This window comes from Mauremys reevesii, linkage group 13, assembly GCF_016161935.1.
Source record: "Mauremys reevesii isolate NIE-2019 linkage group 13, ASM1616193v1, whole genome shotgun sequence".
Lineage (NCBI taxonomy): Eukaryota > Metazoa > Chordata > Testudines > Geoemydidae > Mauremys > Mauremys reevesii.
Genome location: NC_052635.1, coordinates 39,400,288 through 39,414,247, shown reverse-complemented (window position 1 = coordinate 39,414,247; position 13,960 = coordinate 39,400,288). Strand labels below are relative to the sequence as shown.

The window sequence follows — 13,960 nt, the reverse complement described above, 5'->3', positions numbered from 1 at the left end:
TGCAAGTCCTAGAACCCTGCTAAGGGGGGTGGGTCAGAGCCCCAGTCCTGCTGTGACTCGGGTCCAAACCCTGTCATTTTGCAGTGTGGAAGCAGCTCGAGCCACAGGCCCAAGTCAGAAGATCTGCATAGTGCAGTATGGGTGTGTTAGTACAGCTGTGAGACCCAGATCCAGCAATTGTAAACACAGGTTTACAATGCAGCATGAATGCTGAGGTGCAGCCTTAGAAACACTGAGTCCACAAGCCTGGGTCCCACAGACCTGGGTTTACATTGCAGTGCAGACATACCCTTAGATTGTTAAGTACCTGACTTTCTGACTTAATAAGATGCTTGGATGCCAAAGTGATCCTAATCACACCTGCAATAACTGCAGGTTCAAAAGTAGAGGCTCAGTTGAGGTCAACCTGAAAATGTAGGCTAAAATCCTTACTACACTGAAGTAACTGGAACACCTTATCTTTGCTTCAGTGGGGCCAAGTTTTCATCCTTAGTCTCTAAGAATCAGAATTCAAACCTCTTGTTAAAATACCTAGGTCTGTACTGCCTACATACTGGATGTTTAATCCTTAACCACTGGTGTTCTTGCTTTTCTAGGTTTGTCAGAACCTTAATATTAAAAGGTAATTTTTCTTCACTGAATAATTTATTTATTATTATTAATTACTATTATTTACTGACTTATTTGTATTTAGGTAGAGTTTGAAGACCCCAATCAGAACTGAAACCACCTTGTGTTAAGCACTGTGAGAACACATAGGAAGACAAAGTCCCTAATGTGAAGAGTCTATAATCTAATTTAAAACAAGACACAAAAAAGTATGTAACAAACAATAGGAGTGAAACAAGAAAGGAGGCAGAGGGGAAGAGTAAGAAGGACGTGTATTTATATAGGCTAGCTGTGGACTTGATCCAACTCCCATTACAGTCAATGGGTGTTTTCAAATTGACTTCAGTAGGTTCTGCATAATTTAGTGGTTCTGAATCATTAAATTTAAAAAATATATATATAATTAAATGCCTATCTGTAATTCCCAATTTAGCTACTGTTAGCTGCATTTTCCTTTAGACCTCCAAGTACAAGAGGGTCTGGAGAAGGACACCTTTATGGACTAAATCAAAAAGGGTATTTCATAGCTAAAAGGCAACATGCAGGAAAACTGAAGATAAGTGGAAGAAGCAGAGAGCAGAGGCTGCTGGTAGGGGTAGAGCAGAGTGGATGTGGGTGATAATGAACTCCCCTTTCTGCACCAACCACCCCTACACTGAAACTGTGACGGGGGGAGGCATTGGGGGACACATCCTAACTCTGAAGTACTCTTCTGCTAGAAAAATGCTACTACAGAAACTTAGTGGGATGTATTTGGAGACTCGCTGCAGCATCTTTGTCACGTACTGAGTATCTTCCACATGCCTGGGGTTTACAAACATACAAGAAATTGTGGTTCATGTCCTCAATCTAATTCAGACATAGATAATTCAGTGCAGACACACAAAAATGGATGATGGATTAGACTAGAAGCAATGCAGATCTCATGGAGAGATCAGAACTGAAGGCCTTTCTGAAAGAAGTATATTTTAAAAGAAGGGATATAAATGAGAAGGAGGTTGTCAAAAGAGAAGGCAGTTCTAAACTTAAGTGGTGATGCTGGTACAAGATAAAAAGGAGGTGGTTAACAGTAGCTTGTAAAGTGGGAAATATTAGGGCTCAGATGTAATTGATTTTAAGATAATGAAAATCTGTGCCTATCTGAATCATTACCCATTCAGCAAGGTAAGAAAATCCAAGGGGACATAGGACTGGTATTACTAATTAATTATATCTCTGTGTCGTATTTCCCTCTCTCAAGCATGTATGCTTTTACAAAACTGAGTAATCTGAGCTGTATCCACTACAAAGGTTAATACTCCGCAGTAAGTACCCTAATAAGTTTTGAATATTTCTGTTCTGAAGTATCACGGGGGCGGGTGGGAGGCAGGAGTGTGCAAGAGAGAGAATTAGATACCGAGTATCTGATTTTCACTGTACCTTACCCCTCTAAATATAGATAGAATTATGTTTAAAAAAGGCCCAATTAAGTTTTGGATTAGCAAAGAATGCAGCATCAGGTTCTAACATAAAGATTGTGGTAACTCTTAAAAAAAGCTTAGTTCTAAGATAAAATTTGTCGCTGGGACCTCAGAAATGGAATATCCAAAGCAAATTTATTTTGCCTTTCTTGCTCATGTAATGAAAAAGTGAGATCTGGATCCGGGTAACTCAAAAGCAAAAATACTACTGTGTCTGTGAATCACCAAGGCTACTTTTAATTTGACAGATACTGCTCAAAGAGAAAATAATCCAAATAAATAGTGTTGAGGAAGAATTATCAATTTACAAAAAAAAAATGGTAAGTCAATCTCTGAAGACTAAGAACATTCTTTGAGTCTGATGCTCAAGGTCAATATGTCACTTGGAGTAAGAAAACAAAGCAAGGGTCATGGAGACCAAAGTTAGAAGAATTTCCTTTCTTTCACTTCTTAGATCACTGACAATTAGACAAATAATCAGACTGAATGCAAAATGTCCATATATGAGTGTTGTAAATAAAGAAGCTAAAAATCAAACTGTGCTGTCTACAAACTATGTACCCTTATTATCACTTAGAAGGAAATACAAAATGATGGCTAGTCTAACAAAAACATTCAGCGCGCTTTACAATATAGCAATATATAACATCAGAGATTAAGGCAATTAAACACAGCAACCAGAACATAGCACTTTAACCTGCTTTTAAGATATGTTATCAACTGGGAATTATAGATAATCAAAAACATATTCCAAAAAAAAGCACTCACTCCCATTATCTCAAGATTATCTTGTGATAGTGCCCAGAATTGAGGGCCCCATTTTGTAACGTGGTTCTTATACAAAGACATTATAAAAGAGAGTTGTTTCCCCCAAAATTTACAAGCAAGTTTGAGAAGACACAACAAGTGTAACAAAAAAGAAAATGAAACAAGAAGCATGAAGACAACACTGATTAAAAAAAAATGTGGTTACTAGACTAATTTTATGTAGTCAATTACATTTTGAAAAAGTATAAAAAAAGGCCCTGCTTTAATTGCGGGATGATTGTCAAATAATTGCATCTGAGTTGTGGACAAGACATGGAAAATTGCAGAATTGCAGTAATAAAGTCCATTATTACTTTTCCATGATTTTCCACTGTCATCTGCCCGAGGCTAACAGCAGCGGCTCCCGCTGTCCACCACCCAGGGCCTGCCTGAGAGTGGGGGCCACAGCTGACAGCAGGGGCCCTGGATGGGGCTGGGGATGGGACTGGGTTCCCAGTGGGAACATGGGGCTGACAGCGGGTGGGGCTGGGGATGAGCGGTTTGGGGTGCAGCAGAGTGCTCTGGGCTGGGACCAAGGGGTGCAGAGGACAGGAGGGGGAATCAGAGCAGGGGTAGGGAGCTGAGGCATGCAGGGGCCGTGAGGGCTCCAGCAGGGGTGCGGCTGGGGATGAGGGGTTTGGGGTGCAGGAGGGTGCTTCGGGCTGGAACCAAGGAGTTCGGAGGGCAGGAGGGGGATCAGGGCTGGGGCAGGAGGTTGGGGCACAGGGCATCAGGGGTGCAGCTCTGGGCAGCACTTACCTCAAGCAGCTCCCAGAAGCAGGGGCATGTCCCAACTCCGGCTCTTATATGGAGGTGCAGCCAGGTGGCTCTGTGGGCTGCCCAGTCTGCAGGCACCGCCCCTGCAGCTCCCAGTGGTCGCAGTTCCTGGCCAATGGGAGCTGCAGCAGCGGCGCTTGGGGCAGGGGCTGCATGCGGAGCCCCCTGGCTGTCCCTATGCGTAGGAGCCAGAGGGGGGACATGTGACTGCTTCTGGGAGCCGCATAGAGTGGGGCAAGGCCCCTACCCCGCTCCCTGGCTGGAGCGCCAGAGCGGGACAAGCCCCAGACCCCACTCCCTGGTGAGAGCTTGAGGGCCAGATTAAAACGTCTAAAGGGCCGGATGAAGCCCCCGGGCCGTAGTTTGCCCTGATTTAGAGAGTGTTTAAAGCTATTTATTGGGGTTTTTTATGTTTTCTCTGTAATGCTTTTATCTTAGAAATAAATGTGCTTGCTTAGAGAGCTGTGTGGTAAACTGCAATACACTGTTCAGAGCCTTCAGAGATAAAGCAAAGCACAGGTGCTGGCCTTTAGGCAGACTGGCTTGCTTGAGGTATCAGTGTACATGGGGACTCCCAACACTTCCTGGAAGCATCTGTTATCAGTGCCTTCCTGGCACTGGGGTAGCAACGGCATTCCCTGACAGACATCTTTCTGATTTGTCCACCGATGAAAAGATGCAAGTAAGAATCCTGGAACAAATACTGGCAACTTCACGCTTTGCCTGTTTCAGTGGTTCTCAAACTTGGGCCACCGCTTGTTCAGGGAAAGCCCCTGGCGCACCAGGCCGGTTTGTTTACCTGCCGCGTCCGCAGGTTCAGCCAATTGCGGCTCCCACTGGCTGTGGTTCGCCGCTCCAGGCCAATGGGGGCTGTGGGAAGCAGCACAGGATGAGGGATGTGCTGGCCGCCCTTCCCGCAGCCCCCATTGGCCTAGAGCAGTGAACTGTGGCCAGTGGAAGCTGCGATTGGCTGAACCTGCGGACACAGCAGGTAAACAAACCAGCCTGGACAGCCAGGGGCTTTCCCTGAACACGCAGCGGCCCAAGTTTGAGAACCACTGGCCTATCTGATTGAAAGGCCGACTTCAACCATCCCTGAAATGTCTCCAACCAGCTTGAGGCATGTTCTCATTGATGTTAATTGGTGATCTTGAAAATCTCCTCTAATTCAAAGGATGGCACAAAACCTTTCTTGAGGCAAAAAGTATTTTACTGTCTTTGAGCTGAGAATTGCCCCTATGAATTCCACCCATGCAGGACAGTAAAGATAGAATGTGCAGCTCCAAACAACTATGCAGGTCAGAAGATTCCAGTCTTGCACATGGGGTCCATGGACTCCAAGAATGGGATCCACATATACAGATACTCAAAAAAGTGGTGAATTCGCCTTATCTTTATGTCTTTGTTAGTCTAACATACAAATTACTCATACAAATTCAGTACAGGTAGGTAACATGTAATGACCAGTAATATACAGGTCAGACTGGATGATCTAATCAGTGGTACCTTCAGGCTTTAAACTTAATGAAACCTTAATAATGTTCTTTTAACATAGGTGTTTCTGTGTCCATTCACACCTAAGGCTTTGTATAAATAATATTAAATAATCTACATGAGTAAAGTGCCTCACATAAATCAGGTGAAACTCAGTTTAAGTCAAGGGAAGTACACTGATTTAAAACTTTGTAAGGGTTTGTCTACATGGGGAAATTGTTTAGAATAGCTAGTGCGTAACAACTCTACATGTGGAGACTCTTATTCCAGAATAAGAGTGTCCACACAGGGAGTTATTCCAGAATAGCTTTAGCGCTTTAAATTCACACCCTACTTTACTCTGGAATAATTTACCTGAATAGACAAGGCCTAAGTACAGAACCTGATTCTTATTTTCAGAAGCATCTTCATAATAAAAAATTAGCAGAGCAGCTAACTGTAACTGTTGTGACTCAGCTGCTTATGGTATTTTAAGATGGTTTTCATGTGCACAAGTTCATTGTTATGGTAACTACCTGTCCTACAGCCCACAGTCACTAAATCCTTCTGTCTGGTTGCTTTTATCATGTATGTAAATCACTACTACTTGCCTTATTCCTTCATCTTGTAGTAATTTATAGAACAAAGGGTTGCCATGTCCTGTTAAAGCTTTTGAGCTGCCGTCACTTGGCACTAACAGCTGATCTTAAAACCTTCCCTAAATTCACATTTCACTTTCTCTACTACTGAGAAGTTCTTTTCTTGTTGTATTAAAAAACACAAAGAAGCAATACATAGAAAATACTATTTTCTGAACCATTTTTAACGGAGGTGGGGCCAAGTTGAAAAGTCCAGATCTAGAATTCAAAAATCACAGTGTTCAGATCCAGGGTTTTGATTTAAGCTCATTTTTAGTTGTTGTTGATTTTTTTGTTTTTAAACACAAAAATATATAACTGAAACTTATTAAAGGGCCAGATTTTGCCTGGGCCTTGCACAGAGAGGTGCATTTCCCTCTTGCTATGTTCCACATGCAAGAACCAAGGATTTATAGTCACTGTGCTCTCCTAAGGGCAAGGACTTCTTGGTGCAAGCCACCCTAAAGAAGTCTGCCAGTCCATGGTTCCCGCCCCTCCTCACCATCCAGATGAGGTACATCTTTTACTTTTACACTTCGCTTTCATGCAGTATTTTTTTCTCAGTTGTCAGGGAAACACTATACTTCTCCACTTGCAATTTAATGTTTAAACCTATACTGCCACAAAGACAATTTAGGATTTAAAAGTAATTGATCTACTTCCCCAACAGTCTGATTTGGTGCCCTCGGTACTATGACCCAGGTTTGCCTCAAGGAATAACACTTTTTGAAGACACTTCTTTGTGGTGCCTACAAGAAACATGGTCCCTTGAAATTCATGCTATATTTAGCTGTGACACTGAGTACATTTCCTAGACCTGAAGAGCTCTGTGTACCTTGAAAGCTTGTCTCTCTCACCAACAGAAATTGGTCCAATAAAAGGTATTACCTCTCCCACCTTGTCTCTAGTACCCTGGGACCAACATAGCTGCAATACTGCATACAAGAAATGTATCAATTAAGTCTTCTACTTATTCATTCATGTGTTTTTTAAAAATCATTGTTCCATCATGCTGTGAACTAATCTTTGATGAATAACTGTGATCTTATTGATGTTGCCCCTTTCCTATGTCTGCATCCCACAATCCTATCCTACTACCTCCCTCATTTTGTCCTGTTTGAAATCAGTCTGCCAGCTCTCCTCTAGCAAGGATCTTTCTTTATCTGTATTGAGAGGCATCTGGCATACAATTAATAATGCCACAGGCTACATAGTAATCCCCAGTTGTGCACTACATCATCATTTTTTTCCTTTATTTAGCACTTTTCACCTGTAGCTCTCAAAGTGCCTTACAAAGGTGGGTAAAATCATTAGCTCCATTTTACAGGCAGCTGAAGCGCAGAGAGTACAAGCTCTGTTATGATTAGGGCTATGATTCTGTCATGGAAATTGTGAATTTTAATAAAGTCTGTGAAATCTTGAAAATGGCTATCAGAATACATTTGATTAGGCCCTGAAACCAAGTGGTGTTGTGACTGGGCACATGAGATCACAGTGTCACTCGGGATTGACCCGTTTACCCACAGATGGGTGGATGGGCCAAACCTAACTGGTGCTGCAACCCCATGCGCCAGGTCACAACACCTGGAAGGGGGAGCTCAACCCAGTAGGTCAGGAGCTGCGGGACGAGCTTGCTCTCCAGCACCCCCACCCAGCCAAGTCTTACCTTTCAGCACCCCCACTATACTCTTGTGTATGTTGATATGTATATTGTTATGTATGTTGATATAGTGAAAACTACATTATTTGGTGAGCTTTCCATGACTTCTCCTCTGCCATGAAATGTATTAAAAATTGCCATGCCAAAATCATAGCCAAGTGTCTGAGCCACACTAGGAAAGTGCAGTGCTCAAGCAGGGGTCCTTGGAGACATTATGCTTGTTGAAGTTAGGAGCAGGCATAATGTTTCCTGTAGCATGGTCAATGAGGGCCCCTATGATACCCATAGGATGACATGTGTAGTCTGCTTCCCTCAACACAGCCTTGAAATTGGTTGTTGTGTAAGGCCCTGGCTACACCCCCAACCCAACAAACAACTCTCTCTTGAATGATGCATACTATTGGTGGCACTAGCTAGCCTGCCTTCTGCTCCCAGAGCACAGACAGCCAAATCATAGTTGCCTTCTGTGTAGGAATATTTTGGCATAGAAAAGATTCTCTTTGTTTTTCTCTCCCCATTGCACAACCCTAATTTGGCCAAGAAAGATTTATCTACAGTCATACAGCAGAATCAGGAATAAAACCTAGGCCTCTGATTCTTGGCCCTTAAATTAATCCCTTACACCGTAGCTGCCCTCCCTTGATACCTTACAAAGCTCAGTGGAACACCCACCTCTCCATTCCCTCCAGTCTTTACCCCATTATTCTTAAGGCTCAAGTATGTTACAACTACCATCCTTCCAGCCAATGAAAACTTGACTAGACCCTCCTTGAGTGTCTGGTAAGGGGGTCACAACAGAGCAGAACAGCATGTGGGATGAGAAATAAGAGAGAAACTGATTAAATCAAAAACACTGGATTAAATTCTAGCAGAGTACTAAATACATCCAAATAACCTGTGCACATAGGGTGACTAGATGTTAAGGGGAAAATATCGGGACCGCCGCAGGGGGGGCAGCGGGTTTTTTTGGGTTTTTGTTTGTTTGGTTTTTTTTACACTCACCCATCCGGGAGTTCGGCAGCAATTCGGCGGAGAACCCTTCAGTCATGGATGGTCTGTGGCGGTATTTCAGCGGTGGGTAATAAACCTTGCTGCCAAAGACAAATAGTGTCCCGACTGTACTCTGGTCGGGACGTGGGGCAAACTCCTCAAAATCGGGACAGTCCCAAGTCTGGTCACCCTCTGTGCACACCAGGGAACCAAGGAGCAGAAAATTTCAACTTATGGCTCCCTTCAACTCAGGTTGTTCTGCAGGCTCTCTGCAAAAGGTGCCATGGAAGGTCATTCTGGGGGCAGAAAAAGGAGTCAAAGATCATGATCTACTTTTTTTTCTCCTGACAAAGCAGCAGGAATAAATGCCTTCTGAATAGATTATTCCCATGTAGGCAGCAATGAGCTCCATATGTGGAATTGTTGCTGGCCAGACAGAATATAGATGTTATATGAATGTTTCTTTGTAGTATTTATGTGCATCAATTCTAGAATCATTTAGACATGCAACTAACCATCTATTTTTTACCAGTTTCATTTTGTATAGCATTAAGATGTATTTGATCAATTCTGTACAATATTTTGGTAGGGAAGAGACCATCAAATAATAAAACAAACTAGAAGAGTAGTGACTTAATCCACCAGGTTTGCTATTCCTTTCTTCTCACACTGGTGAGTCTCTCATCTTCAAATTACCATTGGTTCCCACTCTGTAAAATTCCAAAAGTGGCCATGCATTGAAATTACTGAGTGCCTCTTTGAACATATATCCCTTAACACATCAATGACTTCAGAAGGGAGAAAAATGTTGTCTATTAGATAGCATCACAAAGCCAAATAGTCTGAAACTATATTGTGATAAATCTTAACATTAAAGTATTAGCTGTATTTACAATATTACTTTTTTTTTCAAGATGACCTATGAAACACAACCAATGGCACGGAATTGCACCGCATAATTTTAATATTAGAAAATGTAAATGATCATGTGAAAAAAACACTTGATAATTTGCAGGTAGAGTATTTTCACCTATTTATACTTTATACGGTATCTCACAAGTCATTGAAAGATGTTATTGCACAGGGGTTATGTTTCAGTAAATGTGATTGTAAAAGTCAGTCTCCCTAGGTTTCATGCAGTTGTGCTTTCATCTGTTGTCAAGGAAACACTGGGTTTCTCCCCCTTGTGCATTAATGTTTAGATTTTTATTTCCATAGCTACAATGAAACCTTAGTATTTTAAATAAATAATAGGAGATATGCCAATCTCCTAGAACTGGAAGGGACCTTGAAAGGTCATTGAGTCCAGCCCCCTGCCTTCACTAGCAGGACCAATTTTTGCCCCAGATCCCTAAGTGGCCCCCTCAAGGATTGAGCTCACAACCCTGGGTTTAGCAGGCCAATGCTCAAACCACTGAGCTATCCCTCCCCCTCTGAGGTAACAGTATCATGACATTAATTTATCAGCACTAATAACAACCCAAATTTTCAACTACTGAAAATTACTTTTGTAGTTTTGCAGCTATGTGTGTTTGTCCATGCAAAATCCCACATTTGCACACGCTAAGAAATGTATTGTCTAGCTACCCAGGCTCTGTACATCAAACTCCCTCTGAAGTCAGTTAACACTTACAGGAGAAAGCCCTCTGTTTTCACTTTTAAATATGTTTCTGCATATGCTAAAAATTAGTGCATGCAAAAACTGTGGGAACAATTGTATATGCTCTTGATCTATCACAAGTTATTCATGGCTCCTTATATTAGTACAATGAGATTTGACAGATGCATTGTCTTTGAGTTTTACTGATCATGTGTGTACTGCGTGAGTGCCACATGGCACTGACTAAACCAGGGGTCTGCAACCTTTCAGAAGTGGTGTGCCGAGTCTTCATTCATTCACTCTAATTTAAGGTTTCGCATGCCAGTAATACATTTTTAACATTCTTAAAAGGTCTCTTTCTATAAGTCTATAATATATAATTAAACTATTGTTATATGTAAAGTAAATTAGGTTTTTAAAATGTTTAAGAAGCTTCCTTTAAAATTATCCCAGGCTTCAAAAAAAGGGAGGTGGATTTTAGTTTTTAATTTAGTAGCAGTGGGTTATATTTACAGACCTATCAAATTCACAGTCCACTTTGGTCAATTTCACAGACAGAGGATTTTAAAAATAGTCAATTCCAATTTCAGATGTTTACATCTGAAATTTCAGGGTGTTGTAACCATAGGGGTCCAGTCACAAAAGTGTGTCGGGGGGAAGGGTGTTCGGTAAGGCTATTGTAGGGGGTTCATGGGATTGCCACCATTACTTCTGTGCTGCTGCTGGCAGGGGCGCTTCCTTCAGAGCTGAGCAGCCAGAGAGCAGCTGCTGGCTGGGCGCCCAGCTCTAAAGCCAGCACCAATGCCAGCAGCAGCGCAGATGTGAAGTAGGGTTGCCAACTTTCTAATCGTACAAAACTCAACACCCTAGTCCTGTCCCTTCCCCGAAGCCCTGCCCTCCGCTCACTATATTCCCCAACCCTCACTCACTTGCAGGGGGCTGGAGTGCAGGAGGGGGCCAGAAATGAGGGGTTCAGGGTGCGGGAGAGTGCTCTGGGCTGGGGCAGGGAGTTGTGGTGCAGGAGGGGTGAGGGCTCTGGAGTGGGGCCACAGATGAGGGGTTTGGCGTACAGGAACGAGCTCCAGGTTCGGAGGATGGGGCCAAGGGATTTGGAGTGCGGGAGGGGGCTGTGAATTGGAGTGCAGGGGGGTGATGGCTCTGGGTGCGGGCTCTGGCATGCAGGAGGGGGCTCGTTTGGGGGGGCTCAGGGATGGGGTGCAGGAGGGGGTATGGGCTCTGGGCTGGGGGCTCTGAGGTGGGACCAGGGATGAGGGGTTTGTGGGGGGCTGAGGGCTGGGGCAGGGGATTAGGGCATGGGCTTACCTCAGGTGGCTCACAGTCAGCAGCGCAGCAGGACTAAGGCAGACTGCCTGCCTGTCCTGGCTCCATGCTGCGCCCTGGAAGCAGCCAGCAGGTCCAGCTCCTAGGCAGCAGGGGAAGGAGGCTCTGCAGTGCACGCTGCTCTTGGCTGCAGGCACCGCCCCCCCAGCTCCCATTGGCCGGGAACCAGCCAATGGGAATGCAGAGCCCCTTGGTTCCCCCCCCTCCTAGGAGCTGGACCTACTGGCCATTTCCAGGATGTAGTGCAGTGCCCCAGGACAGGTAGGGACTAGCATGCCTTAGTGCCACAGCACTGCCAACTGGACTTTTAACGACCCAGTCGCCGGTGTTGACCGGAGCCACCAGGGTCCCTTTTCAACCAGGTGTTCAGGTAAAAAACCAGACACTTGGTAACTCTAAAGTGAGGGTTGTGGGGTATGGGTTACTATACGTCCAGGTTTTTCCCAGTCACCTCCCGCCCAGTTGGGGGCTGACAGCTGGACCCGTAGCATCTCTGTGTGTGGGCCTGACCACTGGAGCCGCAGCCTCTCTGGATGGGGAGGGGGTGACAGCTTGAGCCGCAGCCTCCCGCTTGGGTCAGTGGCTGACAGGTGGAGCCCCAGCCTCCCGGCCAGGTTGGGGACCGACAACCATCCTCACTTCTGTGCTGCCTACAGAGCTAGGCTCCCAGTTAGCAGCCACAGAGCTATCTGCATCTGGAAGAGGTTCCCAGAGGTGGATTTGACCGGACTCTGGAAGTGGCCCCTGCAGGGGAAGAGGAAGTCCCGTCCTTCCCCAGATCGGGCCGTGACTAGTAGCTGGAGCCTGGCACACTGTAGAACTTAGGCACCCCCAGCCCTGCCCCTGCTCTACAATAGCCAGATTTCACAGTTGAGATCAGATTTCATGGTCCATGATGCGTTTTTCACAGCCGTGAATTTGGTAGGGCCCTAGTCATATTAAATTGTATTGCTGCACTTAAGATGCATTATTAAATTATGACAAGAACAGCTATGAAATATAGAGAGATGCCTTTTATAGCATTCCTGTAAATAAAAATAAATAAATAAGAAAGAGACTGAGTTTTATTTTATTAAAATTCTGTTTCAAAGAGTGGGTTAGTATTGGATCCATGTTCCCAAACAGCTGAATCTTGCAATTAATTTAAATACTTAACATTAGGGCAGCTGCCGTGATGAATGTTGCCATAACAACACAACTGCAGTGATGTCCATGATGACACAGAAGACCGTTTCTATGGTAATGGAGCGTCTTAACCTCAAGGATGCATACAAGCCCATTACAAAAAATGGGAACTGACACTCTAGGTTGAGGGAAGTTTCTTCTTTGTACTGCCCATCTACATCCATTAGTTGTCTCTTGTCGCATACTTAGATGGTAAACACTTTGGGGCAGGGACCTTCTTTTTGTTCAGTGTTTGTATAGCACCTAGCATAATGGGGTCCTGGTGCATTACTAGGGCTGCTAGGGAGCCTTAGCAATACAAATAAATAATAATCATAATTAATAATATAAATGGGACAGTTTACAAAACAGAAATACCGGGGCTAGATTTTGTTCCTAATTACATAAGTGTACATTCAGAGATTTACTGGTGTCAATAAGATTAGAATCAGGCATAATAGTGTGATTCTGATCTCATTCAACTTTTACCTCAGTGAAATTCTACTTACTGCAAAGGAATTATTTCAGAGGTGTGAAATCAGAAGCAGGTAGTCATTCTAATTTTAGTGTATGCAAAGGATTACTGGAGAATTATAAAAAGTAGATAAGAGTTGAAACGGTAGGAGAAAAGGTAAGGGAGCAACAGAGAGAGACCTGAGGAACTCTAAAGGCAGATATTAGACTAGGAAAGAATTATCAATAAAGAAAAGCAATTTGGATTCTCTTCCAGAACAGTAGGAGGGACAGAAGATTGGGGGTGGGGGAGATGTTCTTGTTTTGCATCGCTTTTTGCCGGGTATCATATAAAATTAGCACTTGTTGTTAGAAGTGTTTAGTTCCCTATAGCACACAGCTTTGTAATCTCAAACCACTATCATCAAACTAATATATTTATACTTTATTTTCCATGCCAAACTATTTTACAGAAATCATTCACTCACCATAGAAATACAACCCCCTCTGGGGTTCAGTGTGACAATTCCAGTTGGATGCAATAATTTAAGACAGGCAGTGAAGAAATTAGGTTGGCATATGTAATTAGCTAAGATGGAATCCGATCTGGGCACTGGCATTGACTCCACAACTCTTATGAAAAGTGTCTTAAATGACAATATCAGGGACTCTGGTTTCAGTCTTACACTAAGGATGGTGTACGGACATCATGCACATGCAGAATGATGTCATGCCTATCTCAAGAGGCATAAACCCACCCCAAGCCCCACAGACTGAGGTCGTCCACAGCTGAGACAGGCATTCCTCCAGCCTCATTTTATCCAGGACACCTAAGTCCTGCACTAAAGGCTGATCTCTCCCATCCAGGGGTAGCCAGCACCAGGTCCCCGTGGGTGGGCACAATCACACAGGGACCACGTCATTTCTCGGTAAATCCCACTGTCCCCTGTATTACTCCACTGAATGAGCCACGGTCTGCAGATGCCTG

The 13,960-nt window shown here is 43.9% G+C and overlaps 1 protein-coding gene across 11 annotated transcripts in view; it reads right to left on the bottom strand.

Annotated features, from left to right (window-relative positions):
• Window positions 1-13,960, bottom strand: part of ZNF831 (zinc finger protein 831) — a 56,281-nt gene that overhangs the window by 39,883 nt on the left and 2,438 nt on the right. For 8 of the 11 annotated variants that reach the window (XM_039497994.1, XM_039497992.1, XM_039498003.1 and 5 more), the window contains exon 2: window positions 8,427-8,710. The exons of 2 other annotated variants lie outside the window; for them this stretch is intronic. The gene's annotated coding sequence lies outside the window, so the exon portion shown is untranslated. Of the gene's footprint in view, window positions 1-8,426; window positions 8,711-13,460; window position 13,960 lie in introns of those variants that run through there. One more of the 11 variants, XM_039497993.1, reaches the window with a different exon arrangement.